The sequence below is a fragment of the Pleurodeles waltl genome, chromosome 6, assembly GCF_031143425.1.
Source record: "Pleurodeles waltl isolate 20211129_DDA chromosome 6, aPleWal1.hap1.20221129, whole genome shotgun sequence".
Classification (NCBI taxonomy): domain Eukaryota; kingdom Metazoa; phylum Chordata; class Amphibia; order Caudata; family Salamandridae; genus Pleurodeles; species Pleurodeles waltl.
The window spans coordinates 238,256,164-238,272,851 of NC_090445.1; the positions used below are offsets into that span (position 1 = coordinate 238,256,164).

Here is a 16,688-nt window from a genome sequence, read left to right on the forward strand (position 1 = left end):
TGATTCCTCTCCGCCTCCAAAAAAGACTAACAAAGAAAAGACTAATTTTCTCATTCAAACTTCTTCACCTTCACCTACTTCTCCACAACATGTCCCCCTCTTTTAGGGGTCACATCACCTGGTTGGGGCTCAAGATTTAGGGGTATACATTAGATGAGTAGGACCCATGGGATGAATATGATCCGGATACTGCTACGCCAAATGATCCAGATCTTTACCCGGCTAGGCCTTCACCACCTGAGGATTCCACCTCATATCAACAGGTTATAGCTAGGGCAGCAGCATTTCACATTGTACATATGTTCACTGATCCAATAGAGGAGGATTTCTTTTTTTTTTTTTACACACCCTTGGTGCAACACATAAGGAAAGCCAGTTCCTTCCAATGCTTCCAGACATGCTCAGAGACGCAGATGAAATATTTAAAGAGCCTGTTAGATCAAGGGTTATCATTCCCAGAGTGGATAAAAAAATACAAGGCCTGCACCCACCGATCCTTTATTTATAAAAACACAGATCCCTCTAGACTCCAATGTTGCCTCTAATGCACTCAAAAGGGCTAATAGCCAATCAACAGGAGACACACCTCCTGATAAAGAAAGTAAAAAATTAGATGCAGCAGGGAAAAAGAGTGGCAGCTCAAGCAGCCAATCACTGGCAACTTGCAAGTGCACAAGCATTGTTATCCCAGTATGATAGAGCTCACTGGGATGCCATGGAAGAGCTTTTACAATACCTACCAGAGGAGCATCGAAAAAAGGGGGTAGAAATTGTAAATAAGGGACAAACTATTTCCATCGACTCTATTAGATGTGCGCTTGATGCTACTGATACAGCAGCTCGCATTGTTAACACTAGTTTCCTCATTAGGCGCCATGCCTGGCTCAGATGATCAGGGTTTAAACTGAAAGTACAACAGGCAGTTTTAAATGTGCCCTTTGATGAACACCATTTATTTGGACCACAAGTGGATACCACACTTGAAAAATTAAACCAAGACAATCAAATTGCCAAAGCTATGGGAGCTCTGCAATCCAGCACACACAGGGGTACTTTTCGTCACGCCGGATTTGCAAAGGGCTTTCGATCATCATTTCAGTAACATTCTTCCAATCAAACAAAGCCCACCTCTCAATGCTCCAGAAGTTACTTTAGAGGATCATATAGACGCAACAATAACAAAGGAAGATAAAAACCATCTACAGATAGAGGTTCCTCATCTGCCACTAAACAATCACTTAACACAAAACATAACAACCCACACCACTCCTTTAGGGGAAAGGTTACAACTTTTTTTACCCTCAATGGTCTCAGATTACCACAGATCAATGGGTACTTCAAATTGTCCAAAATTGGTACCCCCTCTAACTCACAAGATTTTCTGACTCTCCTCAATGAGGAAATACATTCACTTCTTCTAAAAGGGGCTATGGAACCACTACTTTTACAATACCAAGGAACAGAAAATTGCTCCCTGTATTTTCTAATACCCAAAAAGGCGGGTCTCTCAGACCAATATTAGATCTCCGACCCTTAAACCACTACATCCTATCAAAACACTTTCATATGGTCACTCTTCAGGATGTTATTCCCCTGTTACAACAAGGTGACTTCATGACAGCGTTAGATCTAAAGGATGCTTACTTTCACATTCCCATTCATCCAGCACACCGCAAATATTTAAGATTTGTAGTTGCAGGTAAACATTACCAATTCAAAGTATTACTATTTGGAGTCACAGCTGCTCCCAGAGTATTCACAAAGTGTCTTGCAGCACATCTCAGAAGAAAACAAATTAATGTTTCCCTTATTTAAACGATTGGCTCATCAAAGCCAACTCATTCACACAGTGTCAAAGTCGCACTCAAACATACAATTTGTCTCCTACACTCTCTGGGGTTCACCATAAACTACATCAAATCTCATCTGCAACCTCGAATGATGCAACCCTATCTTGAGCTTTCCTCAACACACAAATAGGGCTAGCATTTCCCAACTCAGCCCGAGTTCAGGCTTTTCAAACGTTTGCTACATTAAAACAGAACCAAACATACACAGTAAGAACTGTTATGAAACTGTTAGTGATGATGGCATCTTGTATTGCCACTGTATCTCATGCAAGACTTCAAACGCGTCCTCTTCAACAATGTCTCTATCGTCAATGGTCTCAGGCACAGGGTTAAATGGAAGATCTAGTGTTGGTCGACTGCCAGACTTATCGCTCTCTACATTGGTGGAACACCACAAACCTTATGAAGGGGCGACCCTTTTCAGACATTGTGCCTCAGATCACTCTCACAACAGATGCCTCAACCACCGGTTGGGGAGCTCATCTCCTCAACCTCACAGTTCAGGGGATATCTCATCAATTACCTGGAACTGTAAGCAGTATGCAAGATTTCCTTTCACAATTGCAACACAAGACATTGTTGATATGTACAGATAACATGACTGCCATGTACTATCTTCAAAAACTGGAGAGGACACAGTCTCATCAACTGTCTCATCTTGCACAAACAATATGGAAATGGGAAATTTATCACCACATTCACATAGTGGCACAATATCGCTCAGGGACAGACTCTGTATTGCTTTGCAGACCTGCTAAGCAGGATGCAGCAACAAACACATGAGTGGGAACTCCACACACAAGTCTTTCAACAGTACTTCCAAAAGTGGGGAACACCTCAAATAGACGTATTCACAACCTATCAAAACAAAAAATGCCAAAACTTCGCTTCCAGGTACCCACACCCTTAATCCAAGGGCAATGCTCTGTGGATGAATTGGTCAAGGATATTTACACTTTTCCTCCTTTCCACTCTTACCTTTTCTGGTCCAGAAGATAAAACGGTCTCGCCTCAATATGATTCTAGTGTCCCCTACAAGGGCACATCAACCATGGTTCACAATACTTTTGGAACTTTCAGTTGTTCTACCTCAGAAGCTTCCCAACAGATTAGACCTCCTGACACAAAGACAAGGTCAAATAAGACACCCAAATCAATCTACTTAGCGATATGGCTCCTGAGGTCATAGAATTTGGGTATTAGCAATAACCACAGGAATGTATGGATATCCTTAAACAAGTACGTAGACCTACATTTAGCCAATGATATGCAGTAAAACGGCTACGGTTTGTTAGCTATTGTCAGTCAAAAAACATTGACCCTTTCAAACCAACAGTACAAGACGTCCAATATTTATCACGATTACAAAAAGCAAATCTAGCTTACTCATCTATTTGTTTAGATTTAGCAGCCATAGCTGCATATCTTCAAAACAGGCAGCATCTTTCTTTGTTTAGAATTCCCGTTATCAAAGCAATTATGAGAGTACTAAAAAGAATAGTTCCACTAATAAATCCTCCAGCTCCATCTTGGAATCATAACATTGTACTCACAAGCCTGATGGCTCCACCGTTTGAGCCACTTCACTCCTGTTCCCTATAATTCCTTTCATGAAAAGTAGCTTTTTTAATCGCTTTTACCTCACTTAGACGTGTCAGTGAGCTCCAAGCTTTAGCACTGGAAGAACCTTTTCTTTCAAGTTCATAAAGACTAAATTGTGTTAAGAACAAATACAAATTTCCTTCCAAAGGTAGTTTCACAATTCCATATTAATCACACAGTAGAACAGTAGAATTACCAGTTTTCTTTTCAGAACCAGATTCTTTAGCAGAAAGAGCTCTACATACTCTGGGTGTTAAAAGGGCTCCTATGTATTATATAGAAACTTTCCCTTACCACACAAAGAGCCTATATCTAAAACAACTGTAGCTAGATGGATAGTCAAATGTATTCAGACTTGCTGTAGTAAAGGTAAACAACAATTACCTGTACCGCCTAGAGCACACTCCACTAGGAAAGGTGTATCTTATGGCATTTTTAGGTAACATACATATAGCAGATATTTTTAAAGCAGCAACATGGTCTGCACCACACACATTTACAAAACATTACTGTGTTGACGTATTTGCACGACAGGCAAATGTTGTACAAGCTATACTTAAAACACTTTTTCAAACAATTGCAACTCCTGAACGCTTGCCACTGCTTTATAGAGGGACTGCTTTACAGTGTATGCACAGCATGGGTACAGTTACACATGCCATTGAGCGGAAAATGTCACTTACCAGAAGACATCTCTTTTTGGCATGTAGTGCTGTAGATTCACATGCCCCCCCCCCCCCCCCCCCGGCGCATGTAGATGTTGCAATTTAATATTATGTAAATAATGTACATAACATGGCATGAACATCTTTTCTATTCTAATCTCTACTTTCACTACTTCACTCTCCTGCCTGCGGAGAAACAACATAACAAAGGACTCAATGCCCATGTGCAGTATTACCTTGATCCCGTGACTCAAAGAGTTTCTTTGAAGAAAAACAATTTGTACTACTCTGAACCCAACACTAGATGGTGCGCGTATGCACAGCATGTGAATCTACAGCACTACATGACACGAACAGATGTCCACTGGTAAGTAAAATGTTCCTTTCGTTCTCTGAAAAGGTCTGACGCGCCAAGTGTCTGAGTGTCGGACTGATTGCAAACTCTTGTGGTGACAATCGCTATCTGCATTACTATGTACTTGGACTTGTTAACCTTGGACAAGGGTACATGGTGAAATGTTGTGCACAGAATAATAATAATGCTTTCATAGAATCACAAAGTTACAGCTGGAATTAAAAACATCTCTGCTGAAAGCAGGCTAACTAAAAATGAATAAAACAGAATAAATGAAATCAAAGCACATACGTAGTGAAAGGGCATAGGCCGCAGGCCTAAGCTAAGCTAAAATATGAGTGCCCAAGCACAGTGTAAAATGAATGCCACTGTCAGGATTAGAGTGTTATCCTAAAACTGCTCCTAAATTTGAAACACTGAAAGCATGTTAAAATGTACATAAGAGTTAAAATGTTGAAGATGACAAGCAAGGCAGACCCACAGGCAGGCCCAATCAACAGGCAATTTAGTATTGGGGACAAAAATGCCAATCAGTCAAATCCAGCAATAATCATGGTCCTGGAGGAAATCTCCAATGTCTTCAATGGTGATGGAAGCCAAGAAGGATTCCACCTCAGCAGACAAGTTAAGCTAAAAGATCCAGAGAGTACAAGTGTACATAAGCTTCAGCCGTTGTACTGCTGGGGAGGGGGTGCAATACTCCTGGCTGCAGCAGATGGTGAAGTAATAGGGAAATCCAAAAAAGGTGGCTTATAGGTTGCCTCAAGTATCAACTGCAGTCTCAATGGACATATCTGTTAACGAGCCCTCAATGAGAACATTGATAGATCCGTGTCCACAGAAGGCACAGGCTGCACGACAAGACACACCTTTGGTGCACACTCAAAGAAGCACCATAAGTGGTGAAAAATCAGCTGCACACACGTCATAATTGGTCGTACTGTCATTGACCAATTCAGCTCAAGCTCCTCCAGCAGTGAAGCTCTGAAGTACTGCATCATACAATCACAACACAGATGGGCTGGAGGGAGCTCCAGTGTTCTGCTTTGGTCAGATGGGACAGCCATTGCATATAAAAAAATAGCAATAGTGAAATCAAGGCAATCAGCGGCAAACTTATTGTGAATCCACCAAAGACACTCAAAGAGTGAATGAATGGCTGAATGTGTCACTGTAAACATAGTCTGGAAAGTGCACCCTCAAAAAGTTCACAATCTGATAGAGACTTCTAGCTGCAGCTTCCTTACCTTAGAATTCCCTGGCGTCCGCTTCGAATCTGGAGTTTTTTCTGAGCAGTACCCTGCGCGCACACCGTCGGGCGTCGTCGTGTGGATCCGCGAGCGTCGTTGGAGCCGTCTATGACGTCACGGTTGTCTATATAGTACGTCAGTTATTTTCCTTCCGCGCCGGTTAAGCGCAGTTCAGGAAAGAGCTACCCTGCTTCGACGGTTTGTCAACGCTTTTTTGACTGTTTGGAGTCATGTCTTCAAGAAAGATAGGATTCAAGCCGTGTGGTGCGTTTCATCGCACCATGTCGGTGACGGATCAGCACCGAGTTTGTCTTTGGTGCCTGGAGAAGGACCACGATTCTACCTCGTGCTCTGTCTGTCGGGCCATTGCGCCGAAGGCCTTGAGGGAGAGATCCCTTAAGCTTCTTGCGGCCCGACATTAGTCGTCGGTTGGCGCTACTCTGCGGAGGTCACGGTCCCGCTGTAGGAGGAGGTCGCGGCACCGCTCCCGGAGCCCCAAGTCCTCTTCCTCGCATTCGAGGTCTTCCGAAGGTAAGAGGCCCAAGAAGAAGAAGAAGAAGAAGACGACGTCCAAGTGGACTTCGTCTTCGCTGCGCCCGTCGGCCGACGAGGCATCTAGGGAACGTCAACGTTCCGAGCGCGGTTCTGCGGAGCCGTCGCCAGGGTCGACCCCGCGTCTTCCCCCCTTTCCGGGGACCGGATCGACCCCCGCTCAGATAAAAGAATTCTACGAGGCCATGTGTCTTGTTTTTGAGCAGGCTGCACCCTAGGTTGGGTCTTCGGGCCCCGCAGGGTCAGCAGGGAGCCCCTTCGGATTCGACGCCTGCGGCTACGGCCTCGGCGCCGTTGGGGACCCCAGGATCCGATACCGGATCTGGACCGACGCCGGTCTCTCACAGTTGACCTCCTTCGGCGCCGGGTCCGACATCGACGATTCCGCCACCGGCGCCCACCGGTGGCAACCCCATCCTTATTCTGGATGATCCGGAGCGACATCGTACGACGTTGACTTCGACGGAGCCAATTCGGCCCAGATCTCATTGTCTGAGCATTATTTAGAACAGCCTGACGCAGGAGAGGAATGGGAGGGGTCTGAGGACCCTTTAGAATCTGGATTGCAATAGGACTGGTATGAGGATCTAGGGGAAGCCAGTGGACTGGACACATCTCCAGATACTGGTATGCTCTCTCCTCCTAATGTGGCTACAGAGGAGGGGGCTTAGGGCAGCTGAGGTCTTGGACCTAGATTTGCCTACGGTGCCAGTCAGGACGAATATCCTGACAGAAGTGCTTCAGCCGGGGGTGTCAGCATCGGAGCCGTTGTTGCCCTTCAATGAGGCTCTTACAGACGTCCTTCTGGGTACGTGTTCCAAACCCAGCACAGGGGCTCCTGTGAATAGGACGGTCGGCCTCCGCCATAGACCCGCTCCCACCGACCCTAGTTTCCTGACACAACACCCCACTCCTGAGAGCTGGGTTGTCCAAGCCTCTACTTCCCGTGGTGCCTTCCCTTCCGCTCCCCAGCATAGGGAATCCAAGAGGCTGGATCAGCTTGGGAAGAAGATGTTTTCTTCCACCAGCCTGGCATTGAGGTCCGTAAACACCTCTTGCCTATTGGGCCGTTATTCCCATACTTTTTAGGATATGGTGGCGCAAGTGCTGCCCCAGGTCCCGGATGGTGTACGGGACACTCTCACCCAGGCTGTTAAGGATGGGAGAGATGCAGCCAAGTTTACGATCCGGTGTGGCTTGGACACGACCGACTCGCTGGGCAGAGGGATTTCATCGTCGGTGGCCCTACGTCGCCACGCCTGGCTACGTTCTACTGTTTTTTCAGGGGATGTCCAGTCCAGCTTGATGGACATGCCCTTTGATGGCTCTCGCCTTTTTAGCGAAAAGGCAGACTCCGTGCTTGAGAGGTTCAAGGATTCTCGAGCCACGGCTAGGTCCTTGGGCCTTTCAGCGCCGGCACGACAGCAGTCTGTCTTTCGCCCCTTTCGAGGCTTCGGAAGGGGCGTGGTACCACGCCAGCCACAGTTTAGCCACCGTCCTCAGGCTTCACAGCATCCTGGAAGAGGACGTGGTCGTGGTACCATCAGACCCAGAGGGTCTGGCCAGAGGTCGGCGCCACACAGCCCCCCTCCACTGCGCCCAAGCCCTCCTAGTGTGGTTCTGCGGGATCATATCCGTCCAGTTGGAGGGAGGATTCGTTTTCATCTCCCTCACTGGCTTTCCATCACCACAGACAAATGGGTCCTGCAGATCATACAGAAGGGCTACTCCCTTCCCTTCCAGTCCTTCCCTCCGACAAAGGAATGGCTGATGGAGGACCATCTAGCTTTGCTCCGCGAGGAAGTTACGGCTCTCTTGGCCAAGGGAGCCATAGAAAGGGTCTCGATATCAGAAGTAGGCAGTGGTTGTTATTCCCGCTACTTTCTGATTCCCAAAAAGAACAAAGGCCTTCGCCCTATCTTGGATTTAAGGGACGTCAATCTCTTCCTCAAGAAGGAGAAATTCAAGATGCTCACTCTTGCTCAGGTTTTATCTGCCCTAGACCAAGGAGACTGGATGGTAGCTTTGGATTTGCAGGATGCAGATTTCCATATTCCTATCCTGCCAAGCCACAGGCGTTACCTGCGGTTCAAGGTGGGCCACGAGCACTTTCAGTTTACTGTGCTTCCTTTCGGTCTCACCAGTGCCCCTCGGGTGTTCACAAAGGTGATGGCGGTGGTGGCAGCTCATTTGCGCAGGTCAGGGATTTCAGTCTTCCTCTACCTAGACGATTGGCTGTTGAAGGCTCCTACGCCCCAGGCTCTCGTCACCCACCTCCATACGACGGCGAACCTCTTGCATTCGCTGGGGTTCACTATAAATGTGCCGAAATCACACCTGACTCTCTCTCAGAAGCTCTCTTTCATCGGAGCTGTCTGGACACAGTGCAGTATCGGGCTTACCCTCCCGATCAGCGGGTTCAGGATATTCAGGTTATGATTCCGATGTTTCGGCCTCGATCCTGGATCTCGGTGAGACAGACTCTGAGGCTGCTGGGACTCATGGCTTCCTGCATCCTGTTGGTCAAGCATGCCAGATGGCGCAAGAGGGCTCTGCACTGGGACCTGAAGTTCCAGTGGGCACAGCATCAGGGAAATCTTACAGACGTGGTTCAGATCTCGGAGAGGACTGCGAAAGATCTGCAGTGGTGGTTAGTGAACTGCGAGTGGGTCAAGGGCAGACCACTCTACCTTCCCCAACCAGATCTGACGGTAGGGACAGATGCGTCACTTCTGGGATGGGGCGGCCATCTGGGGGAAGTGGAGATCAGAGGTCACTGGTCTATGGCGGAATCCGGGCTCCACATCAACTTGTTGGAGCTTCGGGCGATCCGGCTAGCATTAAAAGTATTTCTTCCTGTTGTGAAAGGGAAGGTGGGGCAGGTGTTCACGGACAGCACTACCGCAATGTGGTACTGCAACAAGCAGGGCGGTGTGGGGGTCGTGGACCCTTTGTCAAGAGGCTTTACGTCTCTGGACATGGCTGGAACAGCAGGGCATGACCCTGGTGGTTCAACATCTGGCATGTTCTCTGAACGCCAGAGCAGACGAACTCAGCCGAAAATGCTTAGAGGATCACAAATGGTGTCTCCATCCGGAGGTGGCGCAAGGACTCTTTCAGCAGTGGGGAGAGCCTTGGTTAGATCTGTTCGCCTCCGCAGAGAACGCGCAATGTCAGCAGTTTTGCGCGTTGGTGTTTCCAAGGGGGCTATCGCTAGGCGACGCTTTTTGTCGCGAGTGGAGTTCAGGCCTCCTGTTCGCTTTGCCGCCTATACCACTCCTGCCCAGAGTTCTCAAGAAAATCAAGAACGACCGTGCCCAGGTAATCCTAGTGGCTCCGGATTGGGCACGGAGAGTTTGGTATCCAGAGCTTCTCAAAATGAGCATCGGTCCTCCAATCAGGCTGCCCCTTCGGGAGGATCTTCTGTCGCAGCAGCAGGGGAAGGTTCTCCACCCGAACCTGTCAACTCTGCGCCTTCATGCGAGGTCTGTGATGTCATTCTGGCAGCCAGGCGTCCCTCTACTAAGTCGATCTACGCCTGCCGTTGGAAACGCTTTGTTTTTATCTTGTTCAGAGAGGTCTATTGATCCTCTTTCTTCTTCTCGGTCTAACATCCTTTTGTTTATTTTGTCTCTCGCCTAGCAGGGTTCCTCTTTGGGGACTCTCAAGGGCTATCTTGCAGCCTTATCGGCTTTTCTTCAGTTGCCCGATCAACCATCTCTGTTTAAATCACCTACAGTACAGAGGTTTTTGAAAGGGCTTGGACATCTATTCCCGCCTGTGCCTTTCGTTATGCCCCAGTGGGATCTTAATTTGGTTCTTACCTTCCTTATGTGTGCTCCCTTTGAGCCCTTGCATAATTGTCCTCTTAGGCTGCTCACTAATAAGACAGCCTTTTGGGTGGCAATTACATCTGCCAGAAGAGTTAGTGAGTTACAGGCTTTGTCATCAAAACCGCCGTATCTCACAATCTTTCCTGAAAAAGTAGTTCTCAGAACTCATGCGTCTTTCCTCCCCAAGGTGGTGACCCCTTTCCATTTGGGTCAAAATATCACCCTGCCCACCTTCTTTGCACCACCGCATCCCTCTAAGGAAGAGGAGCGTCTCCATCGACTGGACCCAAAAAGAGCGTTATCGTTCTACCTTGACCGCACTAAAGAGTTCCGGGTGGGCGACCAACTATTTGTGGGGTACGTTGGTGCGAAGAAGGGTTGGGCAGTGCAGAAACGATCCATTTCGCGCTGGGTTGTTCTCTGTATAAAAATATGCTACCCTTTGGCGAAGAAGCAGCCTCCCGAGGGCTTGAGAGCTCGTTCCACTAGGCGGAAAGCTGCTACCACTGCGTTAGCACGTGGCGTACCGGTGGTGGATATCTGTCAGGCTGCAACGTGGGCTTCTTTGCACACGTTTGCGAAACACTACTGCCTGGATAGCCAGATGAGAAGAGAGGGGCATTTTGCCCGTTCTGTCTTGCAGGACTTCCTAGTATAAAAAAAAAATCTCCTTAAGACCAACCGCCATGGGTTATAGCAGGCAGTGGTTTGTGGGCATGGCACCCTGAGAGGGGTGCCATGTCAACTTTGTCTTTTTCTCCCCACCAATACACTCAAGCTGCAATGGCAGTGTGCATGTGCGTAGTGAGGAGTCCCCCAGGGTGGCATAATACATGCTGCACACTATCACAAAATAGAGCACTAGTACTATTTACTTTCGCGTCTGCAAACTATTTGGGGATCTCCTGGACTCTGCACAGTGTACTTCTTTTCAATGCACCATATACGGAGATAGCTTCCTACAACCTTAATCGTAGAAAAGTGTTCCGGGTGGATGACCAACTCTTTATAGGTTATGTGAGTGTGAAGAAAGTTCGGTCAGTGCAGAAGTGGACCATCTCCAGGTGGGTCGTACTCTTCATTAAGATCTGTTTCGCAGTGGACAAAATTCAACCCCCTGAGGGTTTGTGTACTTATTCTACTCAAGCTAAAGCTGCGACCACTGCGGTAGCACGTGGAGTTTCAGTCCTTGACATCTGTCATGTGGCAACATGGGCATCTCTGCTTATATTTACTAGATACTACTGCCTGGACAGTCAGGCCCATAGGGATAGGTACTTTATTTGTTCGGTCCTGCAGATTTTTCTAGTATGAGCTTAGTTTGCATACCCACCTCTGAGGATGGTATTGCTCGGGTATCTATTCAAAGTAAGGATTCTGCAACTGGAAGTCTCTATCAGATGAACCAGTTACTTGCCTTCAGTAATGCCTTATCTGGTTGAGACAATAGCTACCTGCAGAATGTAGGAAAGTACCATCTTTTTGGCATGGTTACCCCCACCGTTTGGCTGCTATCAGTATGCTTAGACTGTTTTCACTGGTATCCTGCTAACCAGGATCCCAGTGATTGTGCTCTCTCCCTCTAAATTTGATTGGCTAGGACTTTTCACACCCCAAAATTGGCATACTGGTGCCTCCATGTAAGTCTCTAGTACTTGGGTACCCAGGGCATTGGGGCACCAGAGGTTCCCCATGGGCTGCAGCATGTATTGTGCCACTCATGGGAACCCATGCAAAATGTTCTGCAGGCTTACCATTCCAGCTTGTGTGAAAAGGTGCATGTACCCTTTCACCACAGGTTACTGCACCAGGTCACTGCAGGCACCCCTGTGGTAGGCCCTCTTAGCCCAGAGGGCAGGGTGCATGTTCCTGTATGTGAGAGCACCCCCTGCATGAGTAGAGGTGCCCCTGCGAACTCCAGTACCCTTATCCTTAGAGGACCCCTAGTACTGCTCCTACCAGTCTTCCGGGGTTTTCCGGATAGCCTGCGCAGCTGCCACCCCTCAGGCAGGTTTCTGCCCTCCTGCTGCTTGACCAGTTCAGGCAGGGGAAGGCAGAACAAATGATTTCCTGTGGGAGAGGGAGGCAACACTCTCTCCCTTGGAAATAGGTGTTACAAGGCGTGGGAGGGGTAGCGACCCCAAGTCACCGGTTTGCTTTGAAGGGCACATTTGGTACCCTCCTTGCATAAACCAGTTTGCACCAGTCCAGGGACCCCCAGGCCCTACTCTGGCACGAAACGGGACAAAGGAAAGGGGAGTGACCCTGTTGACAATTGAACTGGACTAGAGATTGCTCTTCGTGAGAAGGTAGCTGTTTCTGTGGACTTTGCTGGTATCACTGACTGGCTCCCTGCCGGAGTTGGTCTCCTAAAATAACTCCAATTAACCATATTAATACCCAACTTTCTTATTAATACCCAACTTTCTAAGTGTCACATTTACTGAATTTGCCAGTGCTTGTGCCTGGTTAAGTGAAGAGTTGTTATTTACTATACCTTGTAAAACCTTTATCTGCAGAACCCTTTGGTAGATTTTCTTGGTTTTGGGTTCTGAAAATTCATAAAACTCTAACCTTGTTTGTATATTGGTATCAGATTTATTGTCTAGTTTCTTTCTTCAATTGATTTGGTGCTGTTTAGATGCTTTACACTTGTTCTTTTGTGTAAGCCTTAATGTCCAGAGCCACAGCAACCCAGAGTTGAGGTAAGGTTTAACAATCAAAGCCTGAGTGGGCCTAAGGGGTTTGGTAGTATATTATTTGGTGAGGTCACAGAACCACATCATATAACACACCCTGTATCCTTGCACTGTTTCAATAGAAACTGTGTCAACTGTCTGTACATTGCTATTACTGCTGTCAGCATTTTCCTAGTCTCTCCAGTGGCTAGTCTGCTTCTACCTGGGTGAGGCATGTATATAGCAACAGGCCATGTCTTTCCTAGCAGCATTCAGGTACGAAATGTACCATCTTTGTTAAATACGCGGTACCGAACACCCTTCCCTCACACCACCCCACCCTTCCTTTTCCTTGAAACAAGGCCATATTTCTTTATGCCTAGTAAAGGTATGCAGTAAATGTATATGGATTATAATTTGTTTTACAATATATTATTGAATATCTCATGAGTGGAAAAGGGACACTGGCATGTCACCACTGCCTGAAACCCCCACCCTTTCCTCCACCTTTCAGAAATTATTCTGTAGTAGGTGGGTCTTTATAGTGAGACAAACCTGTCTTAACCATTCATATGCAGGTGGTATATATGGAGCTTTGCCCTGTATCTGGAAATCAGTACATTCAAACAGTAGTTTGCATTTTTCACAGTATGATTGATTATAAATTACTATTCATCTGCAAATAGTGCATTAGAATGAGTTTGTATTTTATAAACAATTCTGCAGTTATTATAAGGGCAAAGGTTAGGTAAGCCCCTAGCACATATTTATCACGCATCCCTAACCTATTAGTCTAAACCTACTTACATTATAACAAGATCATTAAGGGCATGTTTGTATTAGCTTATCAAAATATGCCAAGTCATGTAAAGCCTCTTTATTGTGCCATTTGGTCTGAAGTTGGAACTTTGCAATTTAGCATCCTCTCTGGCAACTAGTCTGCATGTCCAAGCCTGCATCTGGACAACCTCTTGTATGCCTTTCTTAGGCATCTTAGTGTTCCATGAAACAAGGAGGGGTCACCTCTAGTTTTTCTCCTGTTTTATTACACATAATATTCAATAATGCTTCTTGTTCAGAATATAAATATACACAAAACTCTACTGCTATTATTCTTCTTACAAGTTGAAACAAAGCTGTCTCCTTCTAGTCCTAACTCAGATACTGTGCCGTTGAACAGTGTGGGCATCAGAGAATGGAAGAGTTCCTGCTGGGCCTTGTTAACATGCTTTTAAGAAAAACATGGCAGTCAGTTACACATTTATTAGCTATTTGCACTAAACATTCTTGGATTTTAAAAAATGTTTTATTTCAAAAACCTTTATTAGATTTTATAGCAAAACAGCAAGGGTAAAGCAAGAGAAATACTTGCAAGTGTAAGTACATCATTCAGTCAATGGAACGGGTGGTACAATAGTTAGTTGCATTTTGTCATAATCTTTTATATAGATGGTGCATGATTGTCAAGGTAATTTAGTCCATACAGTCCATCGTGTTTTGTTTATCTTCTTAGTGTATCATTGAAATAGATCCATAAAATATAATGCAATACAAAACCTAAATAAGTAGAATAAATTAAACGCTGTAAACATTATATAATGTAATGGATCAACATGATATTATATAATACACCATAAGTGACTTGTGGAAATAGGCAGGCAGTAGTTTGTTGTTAATATACTGTAAAGCTAGTATAAGTGACCATCTATGGGTGATTGTCAGTAATGAATTTCCTTATAAGAGGTTAGTGATGGATCATGGCTAGAGTTTGCATTAGCCAGGGTGCATGTTGGGAACTATAGTGGTGTTGCCAACTGTGTTTCTTTTACTTTTGTGTTAACATTAGCTCACTAGTGCACAGAATCAGGTCGGAGGGTGTATCGTTTACAGGAGCTTTGTGTTAGCCATAAAATTGTCTAATGGAGACCCGATTGTTCTTGATTTCTCTTTCCAGGGAGTAGACTTGGATTTTTAATGTAAAAAAATAAAATAAACTGGCAGTTGGTGCATTAGGGCATTATGGCTTCCCCCATACCTTTTTGGCCCCTTTTCTTGATTCTTCTACTATAACTGCACAGAGCTTGATTCATACTGGTTCGCCCATGCCTGATCGTCGCTCTGAGACTGAGGGACAAACAGTCACCTACTTTCAGTTGGCCATATTACACGTCGGAGTACTGCCTGATGCTGTACTGTAGCATTAATTGGCTGTATATATATATATATATATATATATACTCTGTGTTGCCTTGGATTCCTCCCTTCTCAGTCTCCTCCTTCTCCAAGTGCTGATCATAGATATCAGCCTAGGGTGTTGCACTTTTCAGGCAATGCTGTGGGAGGCTGAATGCCAGTCATGATCACTTTCCCACCTTTTTTTTAATCTCATCATAATGTGTGGTGCAACCATCATTAACCAAACCCCTATGATGAAATTGAAAGGATGGAGTTAAGAAGAATGTAATATCCTGCGTCACAGAGAATTTCTCATTCTGTGATAACAGGTCGCTTTCAAAAGCCTGGGTCCCAGAAGTTTTGAAAAGACAGCAGAAAGGTCCTTGGTCAGTAATTCTAATCTGATTATGTTGTCCCTGATCCCAGTGGAAGTGAAGTGGGTCAACTGTGTATGGGCAAAAATGTGTCCTCTTGACGTCTGATTGGAGCAGTGCACTGCCTGATAAAATATATACGTTGGAACCTAATTGTGAGTGCCTGTAGAGTAAAAGTAAAATTAGTTCCATTCTCCCCTCCCTTCACTTCCCTGTTTTGTTACGTGTGGTCTCTATCCTCCCAACAGAAGCACAGTCAGTGCCTACCATCACGTAATACAATTGAAATATGCACGTAAGATAAACTAAACGTTAACATAGACATTTTCATTTGTTAAAACTTTCACTGATGGATAAGATGAGTGATTAGGGTAATGTGAATGAGTGGGAAGGCATGTGAATGAGTATGTGTGCATGATTGAGTGAATATGATATAGCAAATGTGTGGAAGTGGGTAGCTTTATGTGGAAGGGCTACTGAGTGGGGTAGAGCATAGATGGGCGAAGGTGAGTGAACTATTGAATGTGGGAGGTGAACGTGAGAGGCTTGGTACATGAATGTTAGGACGGTGAAAATAGATGGATGAAAGATGTGAGAGCATTCAGGAAACTGGAATACAACACACAGTCCTCAACAAAACATCTTAGTAAACATATATTAGTGAGTGGGCAGGTAAATGTGAATTGGGTAAATTAGCTAAAGTGCAGTTAAATGAGTGTATGGGTGTAGGGTTGGCCAAAATACTGGTGTCATTGGTGGAGGATGAAGGGAATCAGGTCTGTCACAGCCTCATTTCTTGTAACCAGGAGGGATTGCTTATTGCAGAAATGCACCCATAGCAGGGATATAATTTTGCCTCCACAGTACAGGTTTCGAATCCTGGTAAATCCACTCAGAATTTCATCCTGGTAAGGTCGATGAAATGGATAATATTGAGTTGAGTAAAAATAAATATCTGTTGTTCAGTGCAAAATTATGTGTGAATTATGAAAGACTTATTTGTTATATTAAAAAATACTCCTAATCTTTCTAACTCCGACTATCTTTGACTTTGAGGTCATCTTATTTCCAATTCCTCATTATTCCTCTCCTCACCTGGGATGTTTGGACAAGAGTGGGATGCTTGTTCTTTATTATTTATATGATGTAGCATTGTCTTAATGCTAATACTGCCTTTGACATAGCTTTACCAAAATGGGATATTCCATTTGTGCCCAACACAAATCCAGCACACAGTCACAGACAAATACACAAAGTAGTGAGTGGGCACAAGAATTCATACTTGCAGACAAATATAGCAAATGCCCACAAACGCTCACAGACGGGTATGCATATGCAAACACTGATATATAAA

The 16,688-nt window shown here is 45.5% G+C and overlaps 1 protein-coding gene across 3 annotated transcripts in view; it reads left to right on the top strand.

The window, feature by feature from the left end:
• TLK2 (tousled like kinase 2) overlaps positions 1-16,688 on the top strand; it is a 948,113-nt gene that overhangs the window by 492,584 nt on the left and 438,841 nt on the right. The gene's annotated exons all lie outside the window — the stretch shown is intronic.